The sequence below is a fragment of the Schistocerca americana genome, chromosome 11 (genome assembly GCF_021461395.2).
Source record: "Schistocerca americana isolate TAMUIC-IGC-003095 chromosome 11, iqSchAmer2.1, whole genome shotgun sequence".
NCBI classification, from domain to species: Eukaryota; Metazoa; Arthropoda; class Insecta; order Orthoptera; family Acrididae; genus Schistocerca; species Schistocerca americana.
In genome coordinates, this window is record NC_060129.1 from 72528317 (window position 1) to 72541815 (window position 13499).

Sequence of the window (13499 nt, forward strand, 5' to 3'; positions counted from 1 at the left end):
TGGGACCGGACCGCAGCGACGCACGGATGCACGCCAAGACTGTAGGATCCTACGCAGTGCCGTAGGGGACCGCACCGCCACTTTCCAGCAAATTAGGGACACTGTTGCTCCTGGGGTATCGGCGAGGACCTTTCGCAACCGTCTCCATGAAGCTGGGCTACGGTCCCGCACACCGTTAGGCCGTCTTCCGCTCACGCCCCAACATCGTGCAGCCCGCCTCCAGTGGTGTCGCGACAGGCGTGAATGGAGGGACGAATGGAGACGTGTCGTCTTCAGCGATGAGAGTCGCTTCTGCCTTGGTGCCAATGATGGTCGTATGCGTGTTTGGCGCCGTGCAGGTGAGCGCCACAATCAGGACTGCATACGACCAAGGCACACAGGGCCAACACCCGGCATCATGGTGTGGGGAGCGATCTCCTACGCTGGCCGTACACCACTGGTGATCGTCGAGGGGACACTGAATAGTGCACGGTACATCCAAACCGTCATCGAACCCATCGTTCTACCATTCCTAGACCGGCAAGGGAACTTGCTGTTCCAACAGGACAATGCGCGTCCGCATGTATCCCATGCCACCCAACGTGCTCTAGAAGGTGTAAGTCAACTACCCTGGCCAGCAAGATCTCCGGATCTGTCCCCCATTGAGCATGTTTGGGACTGGATGAAGCGTCGTCTCACGCGGTCTGCACGTCCAGCACGAACGCTGGTCCAACTGAGGCGCCAGGTGGAAATGGCATGGCAAGCCGTTCCACAGGACTACATCCAGCATCTCTACGATCGTCTCCATGGGAGAATAGCAGTCTGCATTGCTGCGAAAGGTGGATATACACTGTACTAGTGCCGACATTGTGCATGCTCTGTTGCCTGTGTCTATGTGCCTGTGGTTCTGTCAGTGTGATCATGTGATGTATCTGACCCCAGGAATGTGTCAATAAAGTTTCCACTTCCTGGGACAATGAATTCACGATGTTCTTATTTCAATTTCCAGGAGTGTATATACATACTACACAAACAACCAAATGATACATGGTATAGGGTATCTTGTACCACTACAAATCATTTTCTTTCCTGTTCCACTTAAAAGTAGAGTGAGGGAAGAAAGGCTATCTATATTCTTCCATACGAGCCCTGATTTCTCATATATTCTAAATTTTCTCAGTAGTGTTGTAGAAAAAGAACTCTGTCTTCCCTCCATTTTCATATTAGTTTGTCAAGCATCTTTATAATACTCGCACATTATTTGAACCTATCGGTAACCTTCGTCGATCCATAATGGAAATTATTGGTAACCTATCTAGAAGCCCACCTTCGAGTCACTTCAGTGTGTTGCTTTAATCTGACCTGGTGGATATCCAAACATTAGGTAAGCACTCATGAATGGGTCACACAAGTGCTCTACATGGGTGGTCTTCCCCTCATTCCCAATCTTGCAAAACATATCCATCTTCCCAGAGGAAGGAACTAATGGACCTGAAAATTAGAAATGTTATTTTATTCTAGTGCTGTTCTTATCTCATACTTCACACAAAGCATTTCATAATTTTACAATGAGTATTGTCAGCCTCACATATTGCAGTAACATTAAAATCCTGTTTAATATGAACTGTAGTGTTAAACAGCATATGCATCCTTGAATCCAAGCATTATTTTTAATTATAATTAATTATAGAAGGAGAGGCTAATAAAGTAGTTTTTCACTTTGTATTTTTTTAATATCTTAGAATTTCCAGTTTTCTGCCTGGTACCTAGTAGCAACCTGTTTGACTGTTGTATTAGAATATAAAATTCTATCCTGAATCATAGACAGGGATGTGTAGTCTACATGAACAATATTTTTACTTCCAGTATTTTGCAAGTTCATTTCACTGAACATAGCAAAACTACCCCTGTTATTAACAACAAATACTATTAGTGAGTAAATATATTAACATGTAGGTGAGACTCCCAAGGACACTGAAGAGAGTTTTGTAAGGTGCTGAGCTATCAGTTTTACACATTAATTTGACTCATGTGGCTAAAATGTTACGTTAAACTTCCACATCAAATTTGTATAAAATCCCAAGATTTTCAGATAGCCTCAATCACCGTCAGCATGGACTAAGTGTGACTGTCACAAAAGTGGTGAGGTTCACAGTTTTACGCCCAGTGGATGGCCCATGATTGGCTAAATTACATCATGATGACAACATGGAGATGGCATATGCTAAGATGACAATCTCTGCATTCATAGGCTATATTAGTGTTGCTGTCCAGCATGGCTTGCAGTGCCATCACTCATATCGGATTATGACTATCATACAGTATAGGTACCCAGATACACGAGTGGTTTGAAGACTTCTTACGTAATAGAATCCAGTACATTGTCAACGATGAGACGGGAGTTCCATCACGAGTGCCACAGGGAAGTGTGATAGGACTGCTATTATTTTCTGTATATGTAAGTGATTTGGCAGACAGGGTGCGCAGCAATCTGCAGTTGTTTGTTGATGATGTTGTGGTGTATGTGAAGATGTCTTCATTGAGTGACCTTAGGAGGATACAAGATAACTTAGACAAAGTTTCCAGTTGGTGTGATGAATGGCAGCTAGCTCTAATGTAGAAAAACGTATATAACGCAGATGAGTAGGAGAAACTGTTGTGTAATGTCCGAAATACTGCATTAAAGTTGACAGAAGTTAATGACACATACAACACAGAACAAAATTATAAATGAAGAACAAAAGGGCTGTGGCAAAGGAGCATGAGGATGTAAACAGCAACTGATAATAGATGCAGAGGTGACATATCAAGCTAAAACTAAACAAAGGTCGCTACACTATGCATGCATTGATTACCGAAAAGCTTTTGATAGTGTACCTCACTCATGGTTACTACAACTATTGGAAATATACAAAGTAGATCCTAAATTGATACAGTTCCTAAACATAGTAATGAAAAATTGGAAAACCACACTTAATATCCAAACAAATTCAAATAATATCACATCACAGCGAATACAGATTAAGCGTGGAATATACCAAGGAGACTCATTAAGTCCTTTCTGGTTCTGCCTTGCTCTGAATTCACTATCCAACATGCTAAATAATACAAATTATGGATACAATATTACTGGAACATACCCACACAAAATCAGACATTTGCTATACATGGATGATCTAAAACTATTGGCAGCAACCAATCAACAACTCAACCAATTACTAAAGATAACAGAAGTATTCAGCAATGATATAAATATGGCTTTTGGAAAAGACAAATGTAAGAACAATAGCATAGTCAAGGGAAAACACACTAAACAAGAAGATTACATATTGGATAACCACAGCGACTGCATAGAAGCGATGGAAAAAACAGATGCCTATAAATATCTAGGATACAGACAAAAAATAGGAATAGATAATACAAATATTAAAGAAGAACTAAAATAAAAATATAGACAAAGACTAACAAAAATACTGAAAACAGAATTGACAGCAAGAAACAAGACAAAAGCTATAAATACCTGTGCCATACCAATATTGACCTACTCATTTGGAGTAGTGAAATGGAGTAACACAGACCTAAAAGCACTCAATACACTTACACGATCACAATGCCACAAATATAGAATACATCACATACATTCAGCAACAGAAAGATTCACATTAAGCAGAATGGAAGGAGGAAGGGGATTTATCGACATAAAAAACCTACATAATGGACAGGTAGACAATTTAAGAAAATACTTTATAGAACGAGCAGAAACTAGCAAAATACACAAAGCAATCACTCATATAAATACATCGGCTACACCACTACAATTTTATAACCACCTCTACAACCCTTTTGATCACATAATATCAATAGATATGAAGAAAGTAAATTGGAAAAAGAAAACACTACATGGCAAGCACCCTTATCATCTAACACAGCCACACATAGATCAAGACGCATCCAACACATGGCTAAGAAAAGGGAATATACACAGTGAGACAGAAGGATTCATGATTGCAATACACCAGATATTACAGTAATCATATTATTCAAGACCCCAATACCACAACAGATAAATGCAGTTTTGCAAACAACAAATAGAAACAGTAGGTCACATCACAAGCGGATGTACAATACTAGTAAATACAGAATACCCCAGAAGACATGACAATGTAGCAAAAATAATACATCAAGAACTTGCCATACAACATAAACTAATAAAACAACACGTTCCCACATACAAGTATGCACCACAAAATGTACTGGAGAATGATGAATACAAATTATACTGGAACAGAACCATTATAACAGATAAAACAACGCCACGTAACAAACCTCACATCATACTCACAAATAAAAAGAAGAAATTAACACAACTAATCGAAATATCCATACACAATACAACAAATATACAGAAGAAAACAGGAGAAAAAATTGAAAAGTACATCCAACTGGCTGAGGAAGTCAAGGACATGTGGAATCAGGGTAAAGTTGACATTATACCGATTGTACTATCAACTACAGGGGTCATACCACACAATAGCCACCAGTACATCAACGCAATACAGCTACATCCAAACTTATACATGCAACTACAGAAATCTGTAATTATTGATACCTGTTCAATTACCCGGAAGTTCCTAAATGCAATGTAACATATACCGTACAGTTAAAAGGAAGTCATGCTTGATCAAGATCTGTGTCACTTTCCATTTTTAACTAGACATAACGTCTGAGAAAGAAAATAAATAATAATAATAATAATAGTAATTATAATGACAAGAACTTTATTCATCATCTTATGATACAAAGATAATTTTGCTTAATTCATGAGTTCATAACAAAGGGCTACACATATGGACATTTTTTACAACAAACTTTGATACAATAAGGCACAGGTTTAAAAGTAATTTACTTGTAGGTGAGCCTTCACTTGAAGGAAGAGAGCCTTTCACCTTAACAGCTAAGATGTGTATCAACAATATAAGGAAAATACAGATTACTAGTTACTAAAAATACAACACATTGAGTTACAGACAGGACAGGCATAATAAAAAGACACTTTAAACCAAAGCCTTCTTTGTTTTAAAAGAGGAAGACAAAAACACCCCCCCCCCCCCACACACACAGTGAATGAATGACTGTGTATGTGTGTTTAATTTTCTGAATAAGGCTTTGGCAGAAAGGTAATGCTTCATGTCCTTTTGTGTTGCCTGTTGACAACTCAACATGTCTTCTTGATGGTGAGCAGCGATCTGCCTTTTCCTCATATTGTTGTTATTCCAGCCTGAAGTTTCCACTGTTTGATTTCAACTGAGATCTAATTTATTACATTAGTTATTTAAGAAATAACTTAAAACCAATCCTGGATAATAAAGCATTTCTATTAAATGATGCTAAAAGTACATAATGAGGCCTATACGAAAATGCCTTTATTCAGTGTAAAACCGAGATACTCATCCAGTGGCTTTGTTGTTGCCCGAAAATGCAGTATTTAGCAGCGTGAGCAACACCACAAACATTATTAAATTTTGACCTTTGTTGTGGTAGGGTTGTTAGAAGAGCCATATTTCAACGAGATAATGTGCCATGTTACAACACCAGGAGTGTGATGGTGTGGTTCAAGGAACACAGTGGCGAGTTCTAATTGGTATGCTGGCTCCCTAAATAGCCAAACCTGAACTCGATTGAACACATCTGGGAAGTGATTGGAAGTGGCATCAGAGCTCATTGCACTTCTCCCCAGAATTTACAGGAATTAGGTGACCTGTGTGTCCATACGGGTTGTCAGCTCCCTTCACAGACCTACCAATGCTGCACTGCTTCCGTGCTGTGATGCGTCACTGCTGTTATCCGTGCCCGAGCTGATCATACAGGGTATTAGGTAGGTGGCTATAACTTTCTGGCTGATCAGTGTACAAATTTATAACAGTTAATATCCCAGCTTTAGGGAATTGAACACAGCACGAGTCTCTTAGTTTTGGACCACAAATTATTCTTACAGCCTTCTACTCCAACTTTAAAAGCTTATGAAGATTTGCTCATGTTTGGCATCCAATACTTCTAATCGATACATTGACATATGATAAGCAGACAATACATGGGTATTGTTTCGGTATTTGCTCTACATATTTATCGCAAATACATTTTAAGCCAGTTTACTTCCCAGTGAGTGAACATATGTATCCCAGTTTTGTTACTCCCATGATTTTGATATATATTGCTTTGATGGCAATATCAGTTCCACAGCACAGCTGAATTTCAAAATATGTCTTGTGGGATTAAAATCCATTACTGCTGTTATCTTGTGTTGACAATGAGAGTACTTTCATTTAAATACTGAACTATATAATTTGTAATACAGTTTCATAGTGATCTTTATGCCTGCACACAATGGATGTAGCATCAGTATACAGAACTAGTTTTGAATTTGGGGAGCAGTATTTTGCCATTTACATACAAAAATCAACAAACGAAGGCAGCAAAGTACAAAGCTGAGGGCACCCTGTATTACATATCAGTGCACACAGATCTGTGTGTGCCACTCATCATTCGTAAGAGTGAAAACTGATTTTTGTGAGATCAGATTTCCTCAGACTAAAAAGAAGATATAAGATGTACACTGGCAATGGCAAGAAAAGCGTTTCTGAAGAAGAGAAACTTGTTAACATCCAGTATAGATTTAAATGTCAGGAAGTCGTTTCTGAAAGTATTTGTATGGAGTGTAGCCATGTATGGAAGTGAAACGTGGACAGTAAATAGTTTGGACAAGAAGAGATAGAAGCTTTCGAAACGTGGTGCTACAGAAGAATGCTGAAGATTAGATAGGTAGATCACATAACTAATGAGGAGGTATCGAATAGAATTGGAGAGAAGAGAAATTTGTGGCACAACTTGACTAGGAGAAGGGATCAGTTGGTGGGGCATATTCTAAGGCATCAAGGGATCATCAATTTAGTATTGGAGGGCAGCATGGAGGGTAATAATCGTAGAGGGAGACCAAGAGATGAATACACTAAACAGATTCAGAAGGATGTAGGTTGCAGTAGGTACTGGGAGGTGATGAAGCTAGCACAGGATAGAGTAGCATGGAGAGCTGCATCAAACCAGTCTCAAGACTGAAGACCACAACAACAACAACAAGACTGAACAAATATCAGCATAATTACCCAGCAATTTTCCCTGAGTGTTTACTATTTCTCTCTACAAGCAACCGATGGAGATTAGCTAAAACAGTATCTGTACTTGCAGATGGAGGTCTGTCTATATCCAAAATTGTGTGTCCTTTCACAACTACAGTTAATTGCAGAAAGTTCAGTGTCACCTTCAACACTTAAAGAACTTACATCTTTGGGGCCCTAATTTTTGCCACTTTTGCCTCATCACCTTAAGGCTTGATCTCCCTGTTAAAGGATGAGCAGAAATGCTTTGTTAATGGGTGCATAATAAGGTTCTTTTTTGGTATACCTGTGCTCTGTAATACCTGAAACATCTGGTTTATTTACACATGCTATGATGTCCAAATCTTTGTGCTTACTTCCTCAGCTTGTAAAGTTTTGGAGGATAATCTTGAAACTGTATTTGGATTGATGGATCATATCTGCAGATTTAATTCCAACTTGTGTGTTATCTAAATTTGCATAGTCACCACATTTTTTAATTTTTTAGTTTTTGTTTGTAACCATAAATATCCTCATTAAGCTTATCAGATGTACATGTCAAACTGGGAAGAGGACACAAAACGGCCACACACAATAATAATAAAAAGAAAGATTCCAAAGGAGTTCCTGACAGCTAAATGTAAAAGTCGTTTGTTTTTGGATATATTACATCCAAAAGCTTAAGAAGGCTGTTAGTTTAGTATCTTCAAGGCATAATGCTGCTCCACTGAGCATCACAATAAACAGCCTGAGATAGTAGAGTACTGTGATACTACTTAAGAAGAAATTGATGCACCACTGGATGTGAAGTGCACAATTTACTCCACACAGCAGGTGCTCCAGAAGATGGACTCTCACTCTTCTGTGCCATCATGAATATTTCTCTGGTAAATACATTAGTGGTATATTTTACACTGACAGAAAATTGAATAATCACATTTTTGCTTAAAGTTCCTTAAATGGCAATTGATGAGACCCTATCTGAAAAGACAGCTATCAACCCCACTTTCCACAGGAGGTAGGACTACAAATTACCAAAATTCTGAAAGGTGAAACTTGTAAACCGGGAGTTGATCTAGCAAAACAAGTAAGATCTGACATGTGTCCCAGATCAGACGAGAAAACAAAAGGTTACTGTCTTAGCTATAGCACACAAATATGCAGTGACTACGAAGTGGGTGTGATGACTATGTACATTTGTTTAACTCCTGGTTTAAGTAATTTACATCATTTCATTGCTGTGGTTCTTACTGTTATCCATTAATATCAGAATGTCAACAACTACTTTGTTACTTTAAAATCTTCAATATGTTAGCTGTGGCCGACACTTATAAATGTCAACATAAGCCACTAACCCTGTGCTTGTAAGTGTCAGCTGCACTTAATGTGCAAAACAACAAAATTTTTGCAATTTAATTGAAAGTCCTAATTAAGCGTCAATTTTCATGTATGTTTATTTTTAAATATTAAAACTGATGAGAGTTTCATTTCTAGGCCCCTAATTTTCAAATCTTGATGTCATCATCCTTGCACTGCAACTAAAAGTGCACCATGCACGACAGGTTCAATGTAATCTCTCCTGTCCACAAATTTGCACCTCACACATGTTGCTATCACAGGAAACTGCACCAAATATGTCAATATAATACTACAGTTAATTTTCCATATATCTAAGCAAAACCAATTCATGCCCATCCAAGTGTATCTCATCGGTGCACTGCATCTTTCCCTTAACTTTAGTGTGCTTTACAATAAAATTCATACAGCAAGTTTTCTGAGTAAATTACCCATTCCATACCTACAGCTAATGCTTGTGTAACCCAGTGTGCCTTTCAGATGTGTTTACTTGTGTGTCAATACAAATGTCAGGTTTGGTTCTCAAGTGTGTCTTGAAATACATACCCCACATCAATTTTTAAGTACTTAGTCTCAGTTGCAAAATATGTTATGCACTATCAGTGCCATTTCACTGCAAAAATTTTAAATCATTCTGGGGATATACGGATAACAAAGTTTCCGCATTTCTCAGAAATTTCGTTTTAGTTGCTTCAGCCAATGAGAACTAGGGAACAAAGTCTTACACTGCCCTGTTTTGTGTGCAGTGGTCTCATGGTAATAACCAGATAGCAGCATTTTTACACTTTATTCTTACTGAGCAAAAATACTTACTTGTATCTGATATTCCTTACCATTTCCAGGCGATTTTTGGGTCTGCAGTATTTTTATTTCAATTTGTACAAAGCCAAACGATTAAATGACTAGAAAGTTGTTTACGAATTCAGTTTTAATACATATTTAGCATAAGATATTAACTGTCTAAAGGATAATTGCTCAAACAGTAATTAGCATTCTAGCTGTATGTTTTTAGCCAAGACTATTATAGATGCATATACTTTACTCTCCATGTTCCCAAATCCCCCCTTAACACATTGACTACCATGCTGCTGCCACCAGCGACAACAGCACAGCACGCTTAATGCTGTATACCTTACCTGGTGGTGAAACATGTCATTAACCATATCAGTAAACTTGTTAAATATAGAAAAACCACACCCAAGAAAGGCAGCAAGATAAACTCTCAGAGAATACTATAATCTAAAAATGTAAAATTACAAATAAATAAGCAATTTCCAATTATGTGTACCAAGCAAATTATGCTTAAAAATGTAAAATTACAACTAAATAAGCAATTTCCAATTATGTGTACCAAGCAAATTATGCTTTGAGTCAGTGATTTCTTTTGCCACAATTGATTTAGAAACATGCAAACTGAAGGACTAGTGAATAATCATACTTTACCTGAGAAAAGCAGCAAAGCCATTAGAGACAGCTATGTGCATAGTCCAATTTATGTTGAAATTATCAACTTGGTATTTCAATTAAATTTTGTGAACTATAGGCAACACGATAAAGGAATCAAACGAAAAAAACACAAAATTAATTTCTTTATTAACAATGCTCAGATTTCCGCATCACCATACAGGTACCAAGCTTGATGCGTTACTCATCTTTTTAAATGACAAGTTTCCCCAGTAGGCCTATAAACCATGAAAAACACAAATAGCTACTTCTTGCTGTCTTCTCTTCTTTGGACTTTCACTTCAGAAACTCTGAAACATCCATTACAAAAATAGGTAACACCACTCACAAATCTGGATTCTGTCACTGCAATTCAAAGCAATTTTACTGTAAAAATACTGACTATGGTCACTGATGTCATTTTGAACATTCAGAAATTTTCAAGTGTGAAGGAACATGTTACTGAAACAAAATATTAGAGTGATACTGAAGTTAGAATACAGTTACTACACAAATTTTGACCAACAAAAGTTACAAAGATTGCAACTTAAATACCGAAGCCATTTCTTATGATAATATGCTGTTACCACAAATAATCCTCATAGTTGTACTGAAAGAAACTTTACAGGGTAACACAGTGCATCAGAATACTATAGGCACAAAGAAGGAAATTCTGTAGATTTACCAGACACTTTACTTTTCTTGCACATCATAAAATTATTATACGAAGTTACTTACCATCCATTGTCTGGAATATAAGCTTTCCTTTCTCCTCTGCAAGCATATGCTTTTGCAGCATGTGTTCTCAAATTTGCCAAGACGTTGAAAAAAAATTGCAGTCATCCTGCAGGCACTTCACAGTAACTTCCATATTTGGCTCTATATGCACACACAAGGAAAATGAAGGATACAAAGTTTTCCATAACTGAAATGCTTTATCGCACATGCAACACAAAATCTGGCATTGTACATACACCCACACAGCATCACAAAGAATGGCTTGGCTCAAAGAATATTTGGGGTTCAAAAACTACCAGCGATACTGGCTAGCGTGAGAGATGACCTCATGTCATGATATAACGTCATGATTCCTGAGGGCCTGCGAGCTGCTTCTGCAAAGGATGGCTAGGTTCAAAGAAATCCATGGTTTGAAAACTGCCAGCGATATTGACTAGCGGGAGAGATGACGTCATGATCCCTGGATTACAGAAGTGTCAGATTCCAGCTGTCTGCTTTGACCCATGACATCATCAATATGGCAGAAATGGCTATTCTAAGCATCTCCAATATGGCACCTGTGATGTTGCTACATACACATGGCAACAAACATAAAAATATGTATAAATAAGACAATAACATCTCCATCCAAAACTTCCATCAAATTAACGAGACAACTGCAGAAAACAAACAAACAAACACACACGGGAGGGCACCATGAAACACAACAAGACAACATCTACAAACACAACCAACTCATAAACACCATGGCATAATGACATCACCCACGACAACACCCTTACGTCAATGCAGACAGGTGGAATCGGACGCTTCTGTTGACCCCATGATTCCTCAGGGCTTGCGAGCCGCTTGTCATTACACCTTCTACAGCCACAAGGCATTATACATAGCTATTTCAACTGGCACCGATGTCTCATTGGTTGGCCGTAAGAGCCAGTTAGTTGTAGCTACCGGTATGTAGATCTTTGAACGCTTCGTTGTTATGATTTTCCCAGGAGCTATCTTGGTGTGTGTGTATGTGTTGTGCTTTTCTTGATTTCTCGCCGTACGTTACACCATGGCTGATGTTGCACAGACTGGTGGTGTGGCAGGCTTGTGTGATGTATGGGGGTGAAGCATCGCAAGAATATACAAGTAGAGCTTAGGAAAGAAATATTACATATTTATGATAAGCTGGTGACAGACGTAAACAAACACATGAAGAGACACAGTTCTGCTTCTGGAAAGGTAGGAGAAATGTTGGTTACCTCTCAGTCACCATTTAAATGCTGCGTGAACCTTATTGTAATAATGTAACTGCCGTAACCAGATGGCTGGTTTATAGTCAAGTGTGCTATATTAGCAAAAATGTTATGGAGATATCACCGGTGTGAACGTCTGCAGTACCCTCTGTGCAGTGCAGACTGAGCAGAAACGTTCACGTATCACAAAAAGCCCACAAATGGGTCCAAGCTAAGGCTATAAATGAAAGGGTTGAGAGGGTTAATTACTAGGCAAGTCGTGGGAGGCTAATGCCAGAACTGCTGTAAAACTCTTTGACAGTTAACAGGTAACTAGTACACTTAAGCAAAGTAAAGTGTCACTTGTGGTGTAGGCCCTATGGATAGACCGTTTACGAAGAGTTGGAGGTGCGGCCTTTCCCCTGAATTTTTACACTAGTTTCATGAAGCACAAATAACGTATTTTAGATATTTAAGTAATGCAGGCCCTAGTTTCTCACTGCACCTTCACTGTGTTGTTCCACATCCCTGAAGATTCTGCTTCATAATTGGCAGTATTAAACATGATGGATGAATAAGTGCATTAATTCTGATTACACGTTCCTTTTCCATCACAGTATGATATTAAGATATTAAGCAAAAACCCGTTTTCTTTGTTATTTAGATGACATGTACTGAGTGCAATACGTTTTGATGCTCTCAGAGGCAAGAACTGATATACCACTTGGAGAGTGTTCACAACAAAAAATGGAGTTCAAAGAAATGACATTTAATTCTGTGGAAGGTGACGAAACTAAAGTGTACTGTATTGTATGTACGTATTTGCCAGATAACTAATGTTGTACATTGTTTGTATGTGTAGGTCTTTTCAATGAGTTAATGATATGGTGCAGCAATCGTTATCAGGAGAAAGAAAACTGGCATTCTACGGATCGGAGCATGGAATGTTAGATCCCTTAATCGGACAGGTAGGTTAGAAAATTTAAAAAGGGAAATGGATCGGTTAAAGTTAGATATAGTGGGAATTAGTGAAGTTCAGTGGCAGGAGGAACAAGACATTTGGTCAGGTGATTACAGGGTTATAAATACAAAATCAAATAGGGGTAATGCAGGAGTAGGTTTAATAATGAATCAAAAAATAGGTGTGCGGGTAAGCTACTACAAACAGCATAGTGAACATATTATAGTGGCCAAGACAGACACGAATCCCATGCCTACTACAGTAGTACAAGTTTATATGCCAACTAGTTCTGCAGATGATGAAGAAACTGAAGAAATGTATGATGAGATAAAAGAAATTATCCAGGTAGTGAAGGGAGACGAAAATTTAATAGTCATGGGTGACTGGAATTCGACAGTAGGAAAAGGGAGAGAAGGAAACATAGTAGGTGAACATGGATTGACGCTAAGAAATGAAAGAGGAAGCCGTCTGGTAGATTTTGTGCAGAGCATAACTTAATCGTAGCTAACACTTGGTTCAAGAACCATAAAAGAAGGTTGTATACATGGAAGAATCCTGGAGATACTAAAAGGTATCAGATAGATTATATAATGGTAAGACAGAGACTTAGGAACCAAGTTTTAAATTGTAAGACATTTCCAGGAGCAGATG

General features: G+C 38.3%; 1 long non-coding RNA gene across 1 annotated transcript in view; it reads right to left on the reverse strand.

The window, feature by feature from the left end:
* Nucleotides 1-10716: 10716 nt before the first annotated feature.
* LOC124554118 overlaps nucleotides 10717-13499 on the reverse strand; it is a 28121-nt gene continuing 25338 nt past the window's right edge. Inside the window, exon 3 of the long non-coding RNA XR_006968249.1 lies at nucleotides 10717-10808. This is a non-coding gene — a long non-coding RNA (uncharacterized LOC124554118). The remainder of the gene's footprint in view (nucleotides 10809-13499) is intronic.